Below are 23,938 nucleotides of genomic sequence, written 5' to 3'. Positions count from 1 at the left end.
GAAAACTGGGCGTAGCTTCAACCGATTTCGCCCATTTTTACAGAAAACAGTTATCGTTATAGAGTCTATGCCGCTTCCAAATTTCACAAGGATTGATAAATTTTTGTTCGACTTATGGCATTAAAAGTATTCGAGATAAATTAAATGAAAAAAGGCGGAGCCACGCCCATTTTGAAAATTTCTTTTATTTTTGTATTTTGTTGCACCATATCATTACTGGAGTTGAATGTTGACATAATTTGCTTATATACTGTAAAGATATTAAATTTTTTTGTTAAAATTTGACTTTAAAAAAAATTTTTTTTTAAACTAGACGTGTTCGTAATCCGATTTTGCTAATTTTTATTTTGCACACATATAGTAATAAGAGTAACGTTTCTGCCAAATTTCTTCATGATATCTTCAACGACTGCCAAATTACAGCTCGCAAAAGTTTTAAATTACCTTCTTTTAAAAGTTGGCGGTACCCCATTGCCAAAGATTTGACTAATTTTCTATTCTGCGTCACAAGGTCAACCCACCTACCGAGTTTCATCGCTTTATCCGTATTTGGTAATGAATTATCGCACTTTTTCGATTTTTCAAAATTTTCGATATCGAAAAAGTGGGCGTGGTTATAGTCCGATTTCGTTAATTTTAAATAGCGATCTGAGAAGAGTGCCCAGGAACTTACATACCAAGTTTCATTGAGATGCTTCAAAATGTACTCAAGTTATCGTGTTTACGGACATACGGACGGACGGACAAGGCTAAATGAATTTCTTTTTTCGCCCAGATCATTTTGATATATTGAAGTCTGTATCTATGTCGATTAGTTTATGCCGTTACGGGCTACCGTTATGCGAACAAAATTAATATACTCTGTGAGCTCTGCTCAGCTGAGTATAAAAATAGATCGATATGTGAGGATTAAGCTTCGCGCTTCTTGTGATCTGCATGAGATACGTACTTGGCTATGATCATGAATCAATTATATGAGTAATATCTGACGTCTACGTAAGTATTTGATGAAGTGTGAAGCTCCTAGCTGTTAAAATGGAGCAGAAATGACGAAAATCTCCTTATTTGAATAATCGGTTTATATAGGATATATACTATATATACGACCGTTCTCTACAATTTTTTATACAATAATATATACTTTAGACGTAATCATTTTATGAAGCTTCTAGCTGTTAAAATGGAGCAAAAATTACAAAAAACTTTGGTAATTTCGGTATACTTATTGGTGGCTCTATCTCTTTTCCTTTAATGACTTGCAATTTTGAGATTCGTGACAAACTTAATATACCATTTCATTTTCATGAAAAGTATAAAAACAGCACTGTTCAGGAAAGTTTCAGAAGATAGGTATATTTCATTCTAAAAATATAAATAAGTCGCGAAAAAACAATAATGCAAAAATAGTTTCTTGCTACTAAAATTTAACAGGTATGTAAGTATAACTTCCTCCCCGTCTCTGTACAGCGGCTCTAACAAGGCTCGGCCAAATAGCCTTGACTTGACAGATTCGCTGCTCTTGAGTTGAGTATTCATCCGTTAATTGTCCGCCTTTTGAAGCTAAATTGCCTTACGCCGATCGCTGCCTATTTTTCCTATCTGAGGACCCTACCATCACGTACCTATTGCAGTATTTTGGGACTCTCGCTGCAAATCTGCTGGCGTTGAATTATCTTCAGCGTGTTACCAGCGCCGAACAGACCCATGTATACGACGAAAGATATTTTATTTAACCATGTGTCGTAGATGTCTAGACATAAATCCTCCTGTCTAGGAAGATACAATATAATGCCATTCTGTCCCAGTGTTTCTGAAATCAAAAAAGGAAAGAAAAATAATATTGACTAAGCAAGAAACAAGTATATTATGGACGCATTTGAACTTTCCCACAAAGTCATAATCAGGGCAATCCAAAATATGCAAAACATATTTTATACACGGTTGAAAGTTTTGGTTTAGATCTTAAAGTGTTGGTCAACATACATAATCAATCTTTTTTTGGTTTTAAATCCAGACCTTGCAAAGCTTAAAACAAACGAGCTCATATCACTGGTTTTGATTTGAAACCTTTTCGTTTAGGTTGTAGTCCAGAAAATTACCATATTTCAAACCAAGAAACACTAATATTAAAACATTCCAGTTTAGATTCAAATTTTAATTGCTTACATTTAAAACCAAAAAATAATAGAACTAAAACATTTCTGTTTGCTTTTCAAGCCCTTGAGTTTATATTTAAAAGCTTCAAAAACTGAAACTAAAACATTGCAGTTTAAATTTAAGACCAAGAAAGTTCATATTTTAAACCACAGAATCTGTAGTTAAAACTCTTCGGTTTCAATTTATATGTAAAAACCCGTAAAATTAAAACGCTTTGGACATATATTTAAAAAAATTGTTTATTTACAAGATAAATAGATTTACAAATGTTCTTTTCAAGAAATGCCAAAATTCAATACTACTTAATACTTTACTGTTGATTTTGAAGCTTTGATCGCCTTGTCTTTTTGCAAGCGCCTGTTCTTCAAAGTAAAGATCTGCAACTTCCAGCAGGAAAGAGGAACAGCCGTTACATTGAAAAATAAGATTTGCAGTGCTTTCTTTTGGAATCTTGCTGCCACGCGCGGTGCGAAAGCTATTCCTTCACTTTAGATTCCAGAAGCATCTTATTTCCATTTTTTACGAAATTAGTATACGATACATATATGAAAGACTTTAGGAAATTGCGGGAATATGGGTAGAACTTTTTTGGTTTTAATTTTAAAACCCTCATTCGTCTACAATTTAACCCCAAATATATTAAAAAATGAGTCCCCTGTCAATTGAGAATGTAACACTTTTAGGTTTTAATTTCAAACCACTTATTGGAAATACTATTTTTCAAATTTATGGACAAAAATTGTAACCCAAATATATTAATCCTCTAAATGTTTATAATATAGACCAAAAAGTTTTAAAACGCGATACGGCTAAAGTTTTTTGGTTATAATTTTAAACTTTTCATCGAAAATTATATTATTCAAGTGTCGGACTATAATTGAAACCAGGATATCTTAAAACTTGTTAAGAAATAAACTATTATTTTTGACCCTGTATTAGATACCTAAACAGCAAACCAATCAAATATGATTACATTTCATGGAGCATATTTTCAAAAATAACAGTTGGTATTTATTATTCTTAATCGATGAAATATACTAAAAATTAAAGCAGCTACCCACTCAGCATTTAGGTGATTCAATTTTGAATTTCCGCACATATCAATACAATTTGATTACTCTTTCTGACTAAATAATGAGTTATCATACAATTGAACAAAAGAAATAATCAAATATGAATAATTTTGATGATGAAAAACTAAAAAGCATTTTTCGATCACTTTTTGGAATAATTTTTGAGGTCCTTTAATGACTAAATTTTAATATTTCATAAAAAACACTAAAAAGAGTAATCAAATATGCTTACCTTTGATGAGCAAAAACTGAATATAGTTTTTCAATCACATTTTGGAATCATATTTGAATCAAATGTGTTAACTTTAGGTGATCAAAAATTTATAATCATTTTTCATTAAGATTTCTGAATCTTTTATGAATATATTTGTTGACTGAATAATGAATTTTATACTTGTTGAAATTTTACTTTTCATTAAAAATTTTATTTTTTTCACATACACATATTTTTTCAATCAAATTTTATTATTTATGCAAAAGATATTCTTCAAGACAAAAATAATGTAATGCTGTACGAAGATTTCCCCAACCATTTCTCACCTTCAGCTTCCCAGAAAATACATAATGATTGGACAATACATAGGTTGTGAGATATTTGAACCACAGGTAAGTGAAACTATCTTGACATACCTGGATACGGCTTCAACATCCCGTATCGTATCCGTATTTTAAGATGCAGACGATAATGCTGATGTTGGATGTTGTAGTCGCAGGTGTATATCGGTCAAGTTTGTTTGCGAGTTAGCTGTGGTTCGAATAGCTCACTTTCGCATGCTTTCTTCCCCTGCTGAAATAAGATTATTATGTAGTATCTTATTTTGAATGAGATATGAAGAATAAATGCATCATAATCGCATTCAAAAATGATTCAAAAATTTCAACAAAAACGATTGAAATATGTTCACGAACATGATCAGAAAATGACTGTGAAAAGCAGTCAAATATTACTCTAAAACAATTAAAGCTCAATTTTACAATGATATCAAATACGAATAAAAAGCGTTTCGAAATATGAATCATAAATGATTATTCAAGAATAATCATATTTATATTACATTTTTCTCCCGACGTTACGTAAATTTTCGAACAGAAAATGATTTTAAATTTGAACGTTTTTAATCATCTTGGGGTATGATATTTAAATATTTTTTGATCAAAATTTTCAAAAAATGCTGGCTGGGTAGCTGCATACATTTTCAAGAAATTTTGAAATTTGGAATGTTGAGAGATTTTGTTGTTCAATTAAGTTTTTTTCATTCTACTGTAAATTTTTGTTGGTGGAGTTAATAGCTTTGACCGCGGCATGGACAGTATAGATATACATATGTATGTATTTTAAATTTTTATTTCTAGTATTAAAAAAATATACGTACATATAAATAAAAAAATAAATAAATGTAAGACGCGATAACCTCCGAAGTTATCTAAGGCCGAGCTTCTCTTCCAATTTGCGTCGTGCTCCTCTTGATTTTCCCTACAAATTGGCCGGACGGGACCTACATATTTTATGCCGACTCCGAACGGCATCTGCAAGGCAGATGAGCTTTCAGTGAGAGCTTTTCATGGCGGAAATACACTCGGAGCGCTTTCCATACACTGCCGAGGGGCGACCCCGCTTAGAAAAATTTTCTTCTAATTGAAGAATCTTATTTCTAAAATTTTGATGTTGCTTTGCCCGGGGTGTGAACCCAGGGCATACGGTGTTGTAGGCGGAGCACGCTACTATCACACCACGGTGGCCGCCATGTATGTACATATACATACATCGAATTAGTACCTCTGTCAACAACAATCATTGTTCCTAAATATATGCAAATATTTATAATTTATCCCTTATGTATTTTGTTGCTGTTGTTGTTATTGTTGCTGTGACGGCATAAACCTGCACAAAGGTTTATTCAGGTAGGCTAATCTTGAGCCAATACAAATCCTTACATATACCTATATGACACTACTTTGTTTTCTTGTATTTTCTCTGTATTTTTTCATCCATTTTTATACTCAGTTGAGCAGAGCTCACAGAATATATTAACTTTGATTGGATAACGGTTGGTTGTACAGGTATAAAGGAATCGAGATAGATATAGACTTCCATATATCAAAATCATCAGTATCGAAAAAAAATTTGATTGAGCAATGCCCGTCCGTCCGTCCGTCCGTCTGACCGTTAACACAATAACTTGAGTAAATTTTGAGGTATCTTGATAAAATTTGGTATGTAGATTCCTGGGCACTCATCTCAGGTCGCTATTTAAAATTAACGATATCGGACTATAACCACGCCCACTTTTTCGATATCGAAAATTTCGAAAAACCGAAAAAATGCGATAATTTATTGCCAAAGGCGGTTAAAGCGATAAAACTTGGTAGATGGGTTGACGTTATGACGCAGAATAGAAAATTGGTAAGATTTTGCACAATGGGCGTGGCACCGCCCACTTTTACAAGAAGGTAATTTAAAAGTTTTGCAAGCTGTAATTTGGCAGTCGTTGAAGATATCATGATGAAATTTGGCAGGAACGTTACTACTATCACTATATATGTGCTAAATGGCAAAATTGGATGAAGAAGACGCCCACTTTTTAAAAAAAATTTTTTTTTAATTCAAATTTTAACAAAAAATTTAATATCTTTACTGTATATAAGTAAGTTAAGTCAAAATTCAACTCCAGTAATGATATGATGCAACAAAATACAAAAATAAAAGATAATTTCAAAATGGCCGTGGCTCCGCCCATTTTCATTTAGTTTGTCTAGAATACTTTTAATGCCATAATTTGGTAGGGGTATAGATTCTATGACGGTAACTGTTCTCTGTGAAAATGGGCGAAATCGGTGGAAGCCACGCCCAGTTTTTCTACACAGTCCACCGTCTGTCCTTCCGCTCGGCCGTTAACACAATAACTTGAGCAAAAACCGATATATCTTTACTAAACTTAGCCCAAGTACTTATCTGAACTTACTTTATCTTGGTATAAAAAATGGCCGAAATCCGACCATAACCACGCCCACTTTATCGATATCGAAAATTACGAAAAATGAAAAAAATGCCATAATTCTATACCAAATACGAAAAAAGGGATGAAACATTGTAACTGGATTGGTTTATGGACGCAAAATATAACTTTGGAAAAAACTTTGTAAAATGGGTGTGACACCTACCATATTAAGTAGAAGAAAATGAAAAAGTTCTACAAGGCGAAATCTACAGCCCTTGGAATCTTGGCTGGAATACTGTTAGTGGTATTGCATATATAAATAAATTAGCAGTACCCGACACATGGTTTTCTGGATCACCTGGTCCACATTTTGGTCGATATCGCGAGAACGCCTTCACATATACATCTAAGGGCCTCTCGCTTTTAAAATCCCCATTAATACCTTTAATTTGATATCCATATCGTACAAACACATTCTAGAGTCACCCCTGGCCCACCCTAATGGCGATATCTCGAAAAGGCGTCCACCTATAGACCTAATGCCCACTCCCTCTTAAAATGCTCAGTAACACCTTTCGTTTGATACCCATATCGTACAAACATTCTAGAGTCACCCCTGGCCCACCCTAATGGCGATATCTCGAAAAGGCGTCCACCTATAGACCTAATGTCCACTCCCTCTTAAAATGCTCAGTAACACCTTTCGTTTGATACCCATATCGTACAAACATTCTAGAGTCACCCCTGGCCCACCCTAATGGCGATATCTCGAAAAGGCGTCCACCTATAGACCTAATGCCCACTCCCTCTTAAAATGCTCGGTAACACCTTTCGTTTGATGCCCATATCGTACAAACATTCTAGAGTCACCCCTGGCCCACCCTAATGGCGATATCTCGAAAAGGCGTCCACCTATAGACCTAATGCCCACTCCCTCTTGAAATGCTCAGTAACACCTTTCGTTTGATACCCATATCGTACAAACATTCTAGAGTCACCCCTGGCCCACCCTAATGGCGATATCTCGAAAAGGCGTCCACCTATAGAACTAAGGATTACTCCCTTTTAAAATACTCATTACCACCTTTCATTTGATACCCATATCGTACAAACACATTCTAGAGTCACCCTGGCCCACCCTAATGGCGATATCTCGAAAAGGCGTCCACCTATAGACCTAATGCCCACTCCCTCTTAAAATGCTCAGTAACACCTTTCGCTTGATACCCATATCGTACAAACATTCTAGAGTCACCCTTGGTCCACCTTTATGGCGATATCTCGAAAAGGCGTCCACCTATAGAACTAAGGATTACTCCCTCTTAAAATGCTCAGTAACACCTTTCATTTGATACCCATATCGTAAAACAAATTCTATAGTCAGCCCTGGTCCACCTTTATGGCGATATCCCTAAATGGCGTCCATCCATAGAACTATGGCCTACTCTCTCTTAAAATACTCTTTAATACCTTCCATTTGATACACATGTCATACAACCACATTCCAGGGTTACCCTAGGTTCATTTTCCTACATGGTCATTTTCCTTATTTTATCTCCATAGCTCTCAACTGAGTATGTAATGTTCGGTTACACCCGAACTTAGCCTTCCTTACTTGTTTGTCTTACTCCCTTCTAATACGGCTTCAGTATTGGTGTAGGTGTGAAAACTGTATTCCAAAAAACTAACGAAATACAAGAAAAATTCAACCTAGTTTATTAAAAACAAACGAGCCACTTTGTTTTTCGATATGTTTTTTTGACATTCGGCCGTTTTTTCTTTATTTTTTTTGACAAATGAAAATCGTATTTTTATTTTTAAAATTTCATGGACAAATATGTAACGAGAGTTTTTCCGCTGTATTTTCATTTGTTTATTCTGAAAAAATTTGGTGAAAAATTGAAAAAAATCAACAATAACATTTCAAGATTATTTATTTTGTGGGCAATATTGATCTCTCTTGCTGTGGTCGGAAGTTGTTTTTGCGGTTCGACTTTCCAATAAAGTTTCGTCAGTATTTCGAGCTTGAAATACAAGCAAAAATAAAATAGTCTCATATAGGTATTAGAAATAATATAGATTTTATTTATGTATATTTTAAGCTACGCAGATCTATTGTGTTGGGTGCAAATAAAAATAAGAATAAAGATTATTCCACCTTTCAGCGCGACGTTTCGCCAAATTTCCTTGGCATCTTCAGGAGCGTGACACTGTATTTATTTAATAAAACAGCAAAGAACACAATCAGATACATATAGATTTGAAATTTAAAATATTGCAAATAAATATTCATTGCACAAAATTTTTCTTACTTACAATGATTAACGAAAAACACAATTTTTACTAAAACATTTAAACATTTAAAACATTTGAATATTAAAAAATTGCGGAATGTTAATAAAGTACAAAAAATCGATACCACCTACATGCGGTAAACTTATACTAAAAATTAAATTACAAACATAATAGGTACGCGGCAGCGATATTGTCTGTATCTTCTTTTTTGTTTATTGTGTTTCCTCTTTTCTGCAAAATTCTTAGGCTTTCTAAGGTGTAACGCGCTTTTTCTCTCCTTTCGGTGTCTATTATTTTTATGTTTTCAAAATCAGCTGTGTGTTTATTTTCTATTGCATGCTGTGCCAAAGCTGTGCTTTGTTGTTGTTTACGTATATCTGCTTCGTGCTCAGCTACCCGCGTGCTGAGCGCCCGCTTTGTGGTCCCAATGTAGACCTTATTGCAGCTATCTTCTTTATTCCCTTTACAATGAATTTCGTAAACTACATTGCTACGTTGTTGGAGATCTATGGGTGTTTTTGTTTTTGTAAAGCACGTTGCCAAAGTGCAGTTTGACCTGTATGCTAGTATAGTGTTTGTGTTTGATGTTTTTGTCAAGTCATGTGTGAAATTTTCTGTGAGCCCAGGAATGTAAGTGACACTGAAGTATCGCTTTGTCTGGTTATTTGTATCTGAAGACTGTGTTTTTTGGGTTATATTTTCTATTTCCATTTGTTTCTGATATATTAAATTTGATATGATATGGTCCGGAAATTATTCTTTTTCAGCGTCAATTTAATTTTCCTAATATTTGCGTCATGAAAACTTTGATGGCTGATAGATAATATTTTGTCTATAAAGTTCTTCGCCGTATTTATTTTGTATTTGAAAGGCTGTGAGGATATAAAGTTTATGAGGCGCCCAGAAGAGGTTGGTTTCGAATACCAATCCAATATTAGTTTGTTATTGAGCCTGTGTATCCGTGTGTCTAGATAGGGGATGTTGTTGTTTTCTTCTTTTTCGATCGTAAACTTTAGTCGATTATGATATCTATTTAACACATCTAATATAGTATTTGTGTCTTTTCTTGGGATGATGGCGAAAATATCATCTACATATTTGACTAGGAACTTTATTTGTATGTTGTGTTGTTTCTGTAATTCAATAAAAGTGTGTGAAAGCGCGATTGGCAATGGTTGGGGAAAGGGGGTTGCCCATAGGCATTCCATATGTTTGTGTATATATGTTGTTGTTGTGCACGAAATAATTGTTGTCTTTTAGGCAGAACTCTAAAATATTGTGAAACTTGCTCTTAGGTATATTCGTATATTCCTTTATTTCATCCCATTTTTGCATTATTATTTTGGAGGCCATATTTGTTGGTATATTAGTGAATAACGAGACGACATCAAACGACACTAACAATTCATCATCACCTATAGTTAAATTTTGCAGTCTTTCTTTTAACTCAAACGAGTTTTTAATGTTATATTCGGTGGAAATCAACGACATAAGAATTGTTCCTATGTATTTGGACAAGTGATAACATGGAACATTGATAGACGAGACAATCGGACGTAAGGGACAGTCTGGCTTATGAATTTTTGGCAGTCCATATAAACGAGGTGCTGTAGCTGCTGTGCTAGTTAATTGTTGTTTTTCTTTTAGGCTAATGTGCTTTCCTTTGAATAGTTCGAGTACTATATTGTTGTTTTTCCTTTGAAGTGTGGATGTTGGGTCAGCTCGTATCGCTTTATAGGTATTCTTGTCTCCTAGTATTTTTTCAATTTTCGTGTTGTAGTCCGCTTTATATAGAACGACTGTTTTGTTCCCCTTGTCCGCGTCTGTTACGATTATGTCATCTTTGTGAAGTTTTAGAAAAGCTTTTGTCTTTTTGTAAGTCTCTAGTACAAATTTCTCTACGGAATTATGTTTAATATTGCGCCTAAATTGAAGAATTCTGCTGCACAATTTGTTTCTTGCTATTTCTTTTTCATTATCAGTTTCTAATGTTTCAAACACTTGTTCCATTTCTGCTATTGTGTGTATAGGTGAGAAATTTTTGTTTGTTGTAGGGACGGTAAATTTTTTTCCTAAAGACAACAGCCACTTCACATCTTCGGGAAAATCTATGTTTGTAGTGTTTACAAACCATTCGCTGTTAATGTTGATTCCCAGTTTTCGTATTTGCTCGTGCTTAAGTTGGTTAATCTTAGAGGATAGTGTCGCTGCTTTCTGTTCTCCTATCTTTTTGCTGAGACAGTTTTGCTTGACTATAACTGCATTGAATTCTTCCTCACTAAGAGTTTTACGTATTTGTTTTTGAGTGTGGTATATTGTATCTTTGGTGGTTTCTATGTTCATATTTGTTTGTGTTATCTCAATGTTAAGCATTTTTAAGAAGAAATTGTGTTTGGTTTTTTCTATTTGTTGTGTTATTTTACCTGACGTTGTGTCGACTATTGTACTTTTTAATGTGTTGGATAGATGTTTGGGAATAAGCGCGTACCTTTTGCATTCTAACAAAAATTTAAGAGTTTCTGCTTGTTTCGAAAGTTTAATTTTCTGTTTACTAAAATGCTTAAGATTCATACAAATATGTTCACCATATTTATATTTCATGTGGCTGTAGTAGTTCTTCATGGTTCGGCTATGTTGTTCTATTATGTACCTATTATGTTTGTAATTTAATTTTTAGTATGACAAGTTTACCGCATGTAGGTGGTATCGATTTTTTGTACTTTATTAACTTTCCGCAATTTTTTAATAATCAAATGTTTTAAATGTTTAAATGTTTTAGTAAAAATTGTGTTTTTCGTTAATCATTGTAAGTAAGAAAAATTTTGTGCAATCAATATTTATTTGCAATATTTTAAATTTCAAATCTATATGTATCTGATTGTGTTCTTTGTTGTTTTATTAAATAAATACAGTGTCACGCTCCTGAAGATGCCAAGGAAATTTGGCGAAACGTCGAGCTGAAAGGTGGAATAATCTTTATTCTTATTTTTATTTGCACCCAACACAATAGATCTGCGTAGCTTAAAATATACATAAATATTATCCAAACAAATCGGAAGAAAATTATAAATATAGATTTTATTATTGATATCAAAGAGGATAAATTAACAAGAGACATCACTTAACATGTTTGCTTCGAAAGCAAACTACTCGCTGATTGAGACTGGGGTTAATGAGAATTTTTTTATAGCTGTTCACAAAAACACGGCGAAAACAACCACGGTTGCCATTTCGGACTCTTTTGGTGCGCTGTTACCTGTTTGTAACTTTTGGTCCTTTTTAAGCAAGTAGCCACGATTTTGATATTTTTGTCTTTTTCACTACTGCACAGATTAAAAAATCGTTCAATCATTTAATTGTAGCAGAACAAAGATAATTCCGGCACATAAAGGAGTAATTTCGGATTTTACAAGAAACAAATTTTGTTGATAGTTGATGAAACAACGGACTTGGCAGAACGAGAGGTCTTGTTTTGGTGGTTAGATATTACGATCGATTAACAAACAATTTTCGTCATACATTTTAGTCACTGTTTAGGCCAGCAGGCTAACCCCAAAGGAAAATTAAGGGCCGGCCACCCTAATGCAATTTAATACAAAACCGCTTATTTGTTACGGCCGTTAGCACCTATACTAAAATAAAAAGTGACGTTTCGTTAAGTTACCCCGCCAAAGGCCTGTTAGCTTTGGGGGTAAACGGAATGCGTGGAAAGGAAACTCTTTCACTTGGATTAAAGCCGCAGCAGGATACGCACGCTCCGATCGTCACCGCCAGAACGCAGAGTCCCCGCATATATTAAAAAGGTAAAACTGTAGCAAGTGCATGTTTGCTTTTTAAACTCAAGTTCTAATATTTTTCTATTTCACATTCCTTTGAAATAAAATACTAGTGTAATTTTTAATATTAATCATTGCCTTTTATTTCTAACCCCCCTGAGAGAAACTAATCTGGAAGCCGCCAGCTTACGTTTTCATGGTCCATCAGCGCCAGTAAGGGAAGCAAGCCTAGAGGAAATACAGTCCACTAACCAAAACAATAATATTCATCACATTTTTAATCGTTGAGTACACAGCCATTCCGGACAACAGCGGAATTTGTACACCGTCAGAGTTCACAGTTCATCACTAAAGAATTTCATCAAATCACTATTCAAAGCATTTGATTAAAAGGTATGTGCTCAAATTAAAAGTGACACAAATAAAAAAGTGCTTAAGTTTTTTCATTTAAATCACATGCGGTGATAAAAAGTTTGCTAAAAAAGTGACACAAGCGAAAAGTCTAAAAAAAAAAAAAAAAATAAATATTTTTTCTTTTCATATAAATCACATGCGGTGATTAAAAATTACTGAATAAACAGTGCTATTACAAAGCCTTTTGTCTATCCGATACTCTCCCCCACCCGTGGTAAGAGGTATTGGACACAGCCTAAGGCTAGCAGTCAGTGGCATAAAATCTTAGTAACTTTCCTTAAAACGTTCCACTGCACTGCGCTTTCGGTTCTTGCAACCATCGCGTTTGTAAATCATTAAACAAATTTTGAGCTTAATCGTGACAAAAGGTGCTTGTCCAACTTCTATGACACCAATTTGGTCGTTCTTAGAATATTGAAAAACTCGCTAGCACAGTGCTTTCTGCTCGTTAAAAATTTAAACGCGCAAACACAAACGCTCATATTGCAATAGACCATTTATTGGCTCCAGCTACACGCGTTAATTGTGGCAAGCAAACTTTTCCTTGGACACTTAGCACCAGCAATATACATTTTATTAGAAGAGACATAACCTCACTCCTCATATTGCACACCGGTCACACATACAGGCTCACTGTTTTGTCAATTTAAGTACAATATCTTCCTTTTTTAAAAAAAGCAATATAAATTGGGGTTGAGTCGTTTAATCCTCACATTTATATTCGATTTTTTTCACTTTATCTTTATATCACATATTTGTTATATTATATCACACACGTATATAATTATTTTTCATAAAATCTGGTATTCAGTGGCGAAGAGCTGAAAATAACACTTTATTGCATATATATACATATATATTAGGTTATAATAAATTTTAAAAGAACATAAAGAGGTGATTCCAAAATGTTTTCTTTTGCGTGAAAATTTGTTTTTGAGTGGTGGTATTAGGTTATTGAAACCCTTCCCTTTGCTTCTGAGCATCAAACTTAAATTTTCTAATTAGGCCCTGCATAATAGCTAGTCTCTGTTAAATATCAAACGATATGGAGAAATTCATTAAAGCAGCTGATGAGGTGGCACAGTTTGAGGCTGAATTCAACGACAGACCTCAAGCTGAACACACAAAATATACTCTAGCCATTCACCAAGAAGAGTTAAAGAATAATTGGAGAAAGGCTTAGTTAGCTTATGAGGATCTCTTGTACTCTGAAACGGCAGAGAAAAAGGTGTTAGCGCAGGCCAAGCCGAAATACCAGGCGACGTATGCCGCATATGTACGCGGCAGTCAACCATGGCTGAATTAATAGCAAAGCTAACCAAACGCGATAAGGAGGGAGAAGGGACACCTGATCAAGAACACAGCATGCGACTACCTCCGTGCGATACGGATGTATTCAAAGGTGACTACCTCTCCTGGCCAACGTTCCGTGACATGTTCACGGCAATATACATACGGAATAAGCGCCTCACTCCAGTTGAGAAGTTATTTCACCTCAACCAAAAAACGCAGGGTGAGGCAAGGGATATAGTTAAAAAATGTCCCCTTACAAACGATGGGTTTGACACAGCGTGGAAGAATTTAGGGGAAAGATATGAGAATAAACGAATTCTCGTCAATACCCAATTAAAAATATTATTCAATCTTGAAAGCGTAGAAAGTGAGTGTGGCACCGCAATTAAAACACTTCAGCGGGAAATAAATAACTGCATCTCAGCTCTAAAAGCTCATCAAATTGAAATAGGCAATTGGGATGCGATATTCACATATCTATGCTCCACCAAACTACCCGAAAGTACGCTAGCTTTATGGGAACAGACCATAGAGAATAAAACTGAAATATCGAAATGGGAAGATATGGATAAATTTTTATCGAATAGGTTCCAGACCTTGGAAACAGTCTCGAGATTAACAGGTAGCAAAAATACCAAAGCTCCCAAACAACCACCACCCAAACATAATAATGATTCGTCTCAAAGGAAAGTAGGCGCCTACCAAGCAAATGTAGCTAGAAACACTTGCAGATGCTGTAAGAAAAATAACCACAAGCTGTCACAATGCCAAAGCTTCCAACGGCTCTCTGTCGTAGACAGAGTGGCGTTTATAAAAGACAGTAGGGGTGTCTGAATTGCCTCTCAGCGAAACACACAGTATCCAAATGTACGTGCTCCTTTAATTGTAGCATTTGCCATCTCAGGCATCATACACTCCTGCATATTCAACAAAATGCGGGCACGAGTGCAAGACCAACCACAACCCAACAAGCACAGTTAGATCAAAGACCATCTACTTCGGCACAGGCTCAGGCCCAACGTCAGTTTGCCACGGCAAATAATCAACCAACCAACTTCAATTCCTGTTTCGCGAATACAAGCAAGGGGGTTCTATTAGGTACTGCGCAAGTCAATATCTTTTATAACAACGAAAACTTTTCGGCCCGCGCCCTAATAGACTCCGGATCAGAGTGCTCGTTCATTTCGGAACGACTTAAGAGAAGGATAAATTTGCCCTGTCGGAAGCTAAATGCACAAGTGTCAGGGATAAACAACACGGTGTCAGCCCAAGTGAAAGAGGCATGCTTCATTCAGTTGCGGTCATCAATAAACCCGAGTGTACGCATACACACTACAGCATTGGTTTTAGCCCAGCTCACCGGCAATCTGCCAACATGTCAAATTGACCCCATGACACACCAAGTTTTCCCGGACTTGGTGCTAGCAGATCGGAGGTTCTTCGTAAATGAACAAGTAGATCTTATTTTGGGTGGGGATATTTACGCGCAGATAATGCTGGGCGGTATACGGAAAAATGTTTTAGGCACCCTCCTTGCGCAGGAAACAGTATTTGGCTGGATATTAACTGGCCAAACGGAAGCGGCCAGCCCAGCCGGCAGGTGTGTGTCATTTTTTAATGAGGTATCACTGGATAAACAAATAGCCTCATTTTGGGAGCTGGAAGACATTCCCAAAAACCATATTTATACCAAAGACGAAAATTACTGCGAGGAGTTGTATCAAAAAACCACCAAAAGAAATGAGGATGGCAAATATATCGTGTCTTTGCCTTTTAAGCAGGATTTTAAAAAGGGTATCTCATTAGGACCGTCGCTAAAGAGCGCGTGCTCACAATTTTTCAGAAATGAAACCCGGTTAGCGAAAAATCCCGAATTGCAGACAGAATATAACCGAGTCGTATCAGAATATGAAACGTTAGCTCATATGGCACGAGTAGAAGAGCATGTTCCGGCAGATACATGCGATACCTATTTTTTACCCCATCACGTAGTCATTAAGGAAGAAAGCACCACCACTAAAGTGAGAGTTGTTTTTAACGCCTCCCAAGAAACAGAATATACCACCACGTCAGAAGAAAAGCGGGTCCAGGTACACTCATCAATAGTAGATACAGACTCTGATATCCTCACAAGATTTTCTGACCTCTCGGAGCTTTGAAAGTACTATCCTACGTCTGGAGATTCTTTCAAAGAACTAACCCAAAAAAAGAGCCTCATTTCAGTCGAAGTCTTGCTCAATTTCGTCAAGCGAAATAAAAGCAACGACCCAACGTCTGACTATTATTTATCAAAAGAGGCATTATGGGGAGGAGTATTCAGCTTTAAAATCTAAAAAACTTATAGGAGCAAAGAGCGAGGTACTACCATTGAACCCATTCTTAGATGAAAGGGGGGTTATGAGGGCAAGCGGCCGCCTCGAAGCTTCCGAAGATATCCCGTACAACGAGCGACATCCAGTCATTTTGCCGTATAATTGCCAGTTGTCGCGTCTTATTGTAAAGTTTACCCATAGGATCTCACTCCATGGGGAAAACCAACTTATGCTACGCCTCATCCGTACGCAGTATTGGATACCACGGGTCAAGAACATGATAAAATCGACAATCCACAATTGCAAGGAATGCACGATTTACCGAAAACGTGTTCAAACCCAGCTAATGGGAATTTTACCCAAGGAGAGAACTACGTACTCACGGGCATTCACAAACACAGGAGTTGATTTTGCGGGACCCTTCGATATAAAGAACTTTCGAGGGCGAGGTTGTAGAGTGTCGAAGGGGTATGTGTGCTTGTTCGTTTGCTTTGCAACGAAAGCGATTCACCTGGAACCCACCTCCGACCTCAGCACCCAATCATTTTTAGCAGCATTTGCGAGGTTCGTATCGCGAAGAGGCTGCCCTAGTAAAATGTTTTCCGACAATGGCACGAATTTTGTCGGGGCTTCTAGAGCACTTAAAGGGGAAATGAGGGAATTCCTACAAAATGCCCGTGATAACACCCTATCCAAGTACTCCCATCAATCCATATCGTGGCACTTCATTCCCGCATCAGCTCCTCACATGGGGGGACTGTGGGAGGCGGGAGTGAAAAGTTTTAAAAGCCACTTCACAAAAATCGCTTCAAGTTGCAAATTCACCTTTGAGGAGTTTGCGACTTTGCTATGCAGGATTGAAGCCTGCCTCAACTCCCGACCATTGAGCCCTGCGTCAAACAATGCATCAGACCTGGAGCCACTAACCCCAGGTCACTTTCTGGTAGGAGGACATCTCTTATCTCCACCAGAACCCGACGCCAGCGAAAACTCTGTCTCAATCATAAATCGATGGCAAAAGTTAAAATCCCTACATCACTCCTTCTGCAAGAGGTGGAAATCGGAATACCTCTCTGTTTACGCGGCGTAGGCTGCCACCCGTCCCCTCTCCTCCTTGTACATACGTATATCTCTAAATTTATTTACAACCCATAGTTTGTATTGTATTCGATCTATTGAATTGTACTTTATATTGAAATATCCCTAGAATCAATGCATGGTATCTACCCAACTTAATAAACTGAATCCCTTAAAATAAACACAAATAAATAAATAAAGGTGTACTGATGCTATACATCCTCCCATGACTTAAATACACCAATAACACTAAAACTACCCAACTCAATAAATGGAATACATTAAATCAAAAACCCCATAAACTCAATACAGTCCATTAATAATAATAATTTATAAATTAAAAAAAATGAATGCTTGGTGGGAGTTGAACCCGCAACCCCGGGCGTTTGGTCGGGTACGTCAGCCACTGTGCCACGACTCATACGCTTACAAGCACATAAAATTACTCATTTATAACTCTTATTAAACTGCTCGCCCTCAATTGCCCAAAGCTTAGACATGGTCCTTCGAGCCGGTTACTAAGCAATCCCGTCCCCGCTACAACTACCACTCCCCAAGAAAATTCCGGGATGCACCTCAAAGTACCCGCCTGTGACACCGAAGTCTTTTACGGGAGTTATGATCAATGGCCGTCCTTCCGTGACATGTTCACGGCGGTCTATATCAACCACCCCAAACTCTCGAGCGCCCAAAAACTGTACCACCTCAGGTACAAAACCCAAGGGAAAGCCGGCCAGATAGTAAAGCAATTTCCACTGAGTGATGACAACTTTGCTCTGGCTTGGTAAGCTCTTAAATCCCGTTATGAAAATAAAAGAGTCCTGGTCGACAACCAAATAAAAGCCCTCATGAACCTCAAGCCCATTCCGACTGAAAACAGCGAAGACATCCAGCGATTACAATCCTCCGTTAATAACTGTCTCCAGATATTAGCAACCCAACAAGTCTCGACAGACAGTTGGGACCCCATATTAATATATCTGGTAACCTCAAAACTGCCGGAAAATACAGTTGCGCTTTGGGAGCAGTCTTTAAGCTCCAGAAGAGACCTACCGAACTGGTCCCAAATGGATCAGTTTTTGACTACTCGCTACGAGATAGTGGAAAGGGTGGATCAATGGCAACCAGCCAAAACCCGATATAACCCACCCTCCACTAATTTCTCAAAGCCTCCCACAGGTCAAAACAATCCCCAGTTCAGGCAGGCTCAAACCCCTAACCAAAGCCGCAACCCCCCGCAGAACAACAACTACTCTCAAACTCGCACAAATGCTCATGTGGCCGAGCATCAAAAAGTATACGCCTGCAGAAAGTGCAAGCAGAACTCCCACAAGCTACAAAGCTGCTTGCATTATAAAAAGCTGGCAATCCCCGAACGGAAAAAATTCGTGAGAGAAAGCAATCTCTGCGAAAACTGCCTGTCACAAACCCACCTCGTAAAAGATTGCACAAGCACAGGAACGTGTCTATACTGCCAAGGTCGCCACAACTCCACCCTCCACGATACCGGAATATCACACCAAGCCAATGGCCCTCGAAGAACGGCAGCCCAAGTAGCAACTACTCAGGACGTTACCAACCCAGATCCCAACGAGGAACTTCCCACCACCTCAAACGCTGCCCGCATTCAATCTTTGTATGCGGAAAATGATAGCAAGATCATTCTCCCAACAGCGATAGTGTCCATAGAACACCGAGGGGACTGCTTCAGGCTCAGAGCCTTAGTGGATCAAGGGTCAGAGCGTAGCTTCATCTCGTCGAAAGCTCAAATCAAGCTAGGCCTCCCATATACCCACTCCCTATTTGAAATATCGGGAATGGGAGGCGGAGTAGTACAAACCTCCAACAAGCTATGCTCACTGACCCTAGTCTCAAATGACCACAAGGTAAAAATAAAGGCCCAGGCAATCGTGCTACCTCGACTCACTAGGCAGCTCCCAACACTCACGCTAAATAACGACCAAATACGTAAATGGTCCCATCTCAAGCTAGCAGACCAGAACACTCACAACCCCTCCCAAATTGATCTGGTATTAGGCAGTGAAATAATGCTAAATGGCATAGAAAAGATCTCGCCCACACTGCTAGCACAAAACACGATATTTGGCTGGATAATAAGTGGCCAAACCCCCGAAAAGGTCGGATCACACTCCTCTCAAGCGTTGGAAGTGACGAATGTCCAGCTGAATGAACAGCTAAGGCAATTCTGGGAAATCGAAGAAATACCAATAGTGCGAGTGGAAACCCCAGAAGATAAAATGTGCGAAGACTTTTATCAAAGCACAACCACTCGCATGGATGACGGTCGATATATGGTTCGGCTCCCCTTTAAACCAACATTCCCGAACGATATCGACCTAGGTCAGTCCCGTACTGCAGCCCTACGACAGTTCCACGGCATGGAACGTTCCCTCTCAAAAAAGGGCGATCTCAAGCAGCAGTACGACCAGGTACTCGAAGAATATCTGTCCCTAGGCCACATGGAAGAATGCAGTCCCAACGAAATAGAATCCCTGGGTAAATACTGCTCATTCTATCTCCCTCACCATGCAGTCGTAAGGCCAGACAAAAAGACAACAAAAGTCAGAGTTGTGTTCAACGCCTCCAAAAAGTCGGGTTCCGGTCACTCCCTCAACGATGTTTTATGTACCGGACCAACCCTCCAACCCGATCTCCGACTTATGTTGCTGAAATGGCGAACATATAAATATGTGTTTAATGGCGATGTCGAGAAAATGTACCGCCAAATTCTCTTGCACCCCGATGACCGAGACTACCAACGGATAATATTCCGAACCCCCGAACACAGTCCAATAAAGGACTACAAGTTAAAAACGGTCACCTTCGGGGTTAACTGCGCGCCTTTCCTGGCTATTCGCACTCTACACGAGCTGGCGAAAGACATAGCCGATTCCCATCCACGCGCAGCCCCAATACTAAAATCCGAGACGTATGTTGACGATATTTTATCTGGCAGTCATGATCTTCAATCAGCCGAGCAATCCCTAACAGAGACCATAGACGCTCTCAATTCAGCCGGCTTTCCCCTAAAAAAGATCACGGCAAACCATCCCAACATCCTCCAAAAAATATCGAAAACTGATCTGCTGGAAACAAACTTTCTCGAGTTCGAAAAGACTAGCACCGCCAAGACCCTGGGCATCCAGTGGAACGCCCTAACGGATACATTCTCGTATACCGTCGACTCAAATCCGGCATCCACTGCAGCCACGAAGCGGCAAATTCTCTCCTCAATTGCGAAACTTTTCGATCCCGCAGGGTGGCTGACGCCCATAATGATCCAAGCGAAGATGCTCATGCAAGAATTGTGGTTAGATGGGACCGAATGGGACGAGAAGGTTAAACCCATCCGTCTAGCCAAATGGGCGCAGTTCTCTCAAAACCTTCCCTCTATCTCAGCCATCCAGATACCCCGATGGATGAATTTTACGCCCGATCAATACGTTGAGCTCCACGGATTCTGCGACGCCTCAGAAAAGGCTTATTGCGCAACCCTGTACCTAAGAAGTACCGTCGGTACTCAGGTCCACTCTCACCTTATAGTGTCCAAAGGCAAAGTGGCTCCTGTCAAAACTATTAGTCTGCCACGCCTGGAGCTATGCGGAGCGCTCTTATTAGCAAAATTAGTCGCAGTAGTCCAACCCCATCTCGGCCTAAGTCAAAAAAAATTAATCATGTGGTCCGACTCGGAAATCGTGCTAGCCTGGCTGGAAAAGCCACCCCACTCGTGGAAAACTTACGTCTCTAACCGAACAGCGCAGATCATAGACCTCGTTGGAAATGTCCCTTGGCGACATGTGCGAAGCAAAGACAACCCCGCGGATCTTGGAACCAGAGGATGCACCCCACTCGAGCTAGCTAACTCATCGCTATGGTGGAATGGCCCAGAGTGGCTTTCCCGACCCCCCGAGGACTGGCCAACACCAACGGCCAGAAATATTGTACCCCCCGAACTTCGCCGAGTCGAATCACTGCATGCAGCGGAAGAGTCAGAAGACTTCTTGGAACGGTTCTCCTCCTATCCCCGCGCCCTACGCGTAACAGCGTACATGTTGAAATTTGTAACTCGGCTGAGAAATGCCGTAGGAGGCAGTCGTACCCCTAACGATCCCGCCCTCTCTTACGCCGACGTCATGCGCGCGAAAATCCGTCTGCTGAGCTTGACTCAGTCGAAATTCTTCGCTTCCGAAAGAGCCTCCCTCGAAAATTCAAAACCAATCGGAAAGCGAAGCCCCCTACTGGCACTTGACCCCTTCCTGGACACAAACGGGATTCTCCGGGCCAACGGAAGATTAGTAAACGCCGACATGACATACAATGAGTGTCATCCCATCATTCTCCCCGAAAAAGCGAGATTTACTTCCCTCTATATAAGGTTTCTACACGAGAGCTTCCTCCATGCGGACCTCCGCCTCCTGCAACAAGCTATGAGGCAGGAATTCTATACCCCCCGACTCAAACCTCAGCTGAAAAAATGTATTTTCCAATGTAAAGTCTGCACCATTCATAAGCGACAAACGCAATCCCAAATAATGGCAGCTTTACCCCCCCAACGATGCACTTTCGCACCCCCCTTCACTACTACTGGCGTAGACTTCGCCGGCCCGTTTCAAGTCAAAGCGTCGATGCTCCGATCTCCAACCCCCGTTTTCGTTTGCTTCGCTACCAAGGCGATCCACCTGGAATTGTGTTCGGATCTCACTAGTAAGGCTTTTCTCGCTGCCTTCGCCCGGTTTGTAGGGCGTCGAGGGTATCCGAAGCAAATGATGAGCGACAACGGCACAACCTTCATTGGTGCTAAGCGAGCTACCGAAGTAGAGTTCGTCAACTTCCTCAACGAAGTCTCGACAGATATTGTCCAAAAGTATGCGCCACAAGGCATCGATTGGAAATTTATACCCCCCGGCGCACCCCACATGGGCGGATTATGGGAATCTGCCGTCAAAAGCTTTAAAACCCATCTTAAAAGGGTCGCCGGAACGCACAGCTTCACCTTTGAAGAATTCTCGACTCTATTAATTCGCATCGAGGCCGTTCTCAATTCTCGTCCTATCTCCCCGCTTTCTCAGGATCCAGCGGATCTCACCGCCCTCACACCCGGCCACTTTCTCCGAGGCGCACCCCTTCTCGCCATCCCCGAGCCGAACTATGAACACCTCTCTATGATCAACCGGTGGGACCGGTTGAAAGTTTTACATCACCAATTCAGCAAACGCTGGAAGAATGACTATCTCATGGAGTTACATAAGCGTTATCGATGGCAAACCGCTCAACCTCCCCCTAAAATCGGCGATCTAGTCGTCATTAAGGAAGACAACCTACCCCCTACCGAATGGCGCCTAGGACGCGTGGAAGACACCCATATAGGAAGAGACGGCCATATCCGAGTAGTCGACGTACGCACGCAAAATGGTGTGCTCACCAGGCCTATCACAAAATTGTGTTTCCTGCCACCAGCGGAATTCGACTCAGAACCCCACGGTTCCTTACCATCTCCCCAACCAACTACAGTCCACTAAGCTTAACTATCGATACCATCTCAGAACAAACTGAATCATACCGTAACTCTCACAGGCAGTCCCTACCTTGATGTTCTCCTCAATATACAACACACATTCACATACTCCTTTTTTCAACAGATGAATCGTCAACGTGCCCCGGTTCCTACACCGCGTCGCTCCTTGGCGTCCCAAGTGACAGTGCCAGCGACTCCATCACGAATTGACGACGCCGCGTCCGATTATCGACGCTGCCGTCTGTGTATGCGACATCATGCGTTATCGACGTGCCCATTGTTTACGGCCATGCCACCACAACAACGTGCCGTGATTGCCAGGGCGCATAAATATTGCACTAATTGCTTGGCCTTGTCACACCACACACGCGTGTGTACCTCCCGCGAGCGCTGTCACGTATGTGGGCTCCCTCACCACACACTCTTGCACCGCGACACCGTGAGTCGCCAACCCCAGCATGCAGCATCACAGCCGGAGCGCCATCATCGTCAATCGCGCCGCCGCCAACCACCAAAACGCAGCACTCATCAACAACAACCGGCAGCAGCATCGCCCACACCCCGTTCCCGGCGTAACCAGCGCCCACCGACCGTGTCAGACCGCACCATCCGGTGCACCGCTACCGGTTTACGCACCGCCACGTACAAAACCAAAGTGGGCAAAATCCTAATCAAGGAAGCAGTTCGAGCTCTGACCGAGCTGCAACACACTTTAGGCGCTTAGTACGCCTAGGCGGGCCAGGATGTTTACGCGGCGTAGGCTGCCACCCGTCCCCTCTCCTCCTTGTACATACGTATATCTCTAAATTTATTTACAACCCATAGTTTGTATTGTATTCGATCTATTGAATTGTACTTTATATTGAAATATCCCTAGAATCAATGCATGGTATCTACCCAACTTAATAAACTGAATCCCTTAAAATAAACACAAATAAATAAATAAAGGTGTACTGATGCTATGCATCCTCCCATGACTTAAATACACCAATAACACTAAAACTACCCAACTCAATAAATGGAATACATTAAATCAAAAACCCCATAAACTCAATACAGTCCATTA

The sequence above is a fragment of the Eurosta solidaginis genome, chromosome 2 (assembly GCF_040869045.1).
Source record: "Eurosta solidaginis isolate ZX-2024a chromosome 2, ASM4086904v1, whole genome shotgun sequence".
NCBI classification, from domain to species: domain Eukaryota; kingdom Metazoa; phylum Arthropoda; class Insecta; order Diptera; family Tephritidae; genus Eurosta; species Eurosta solidaginis.
This window is presented reverse-complemented; position numbering follows the sequence as displayed.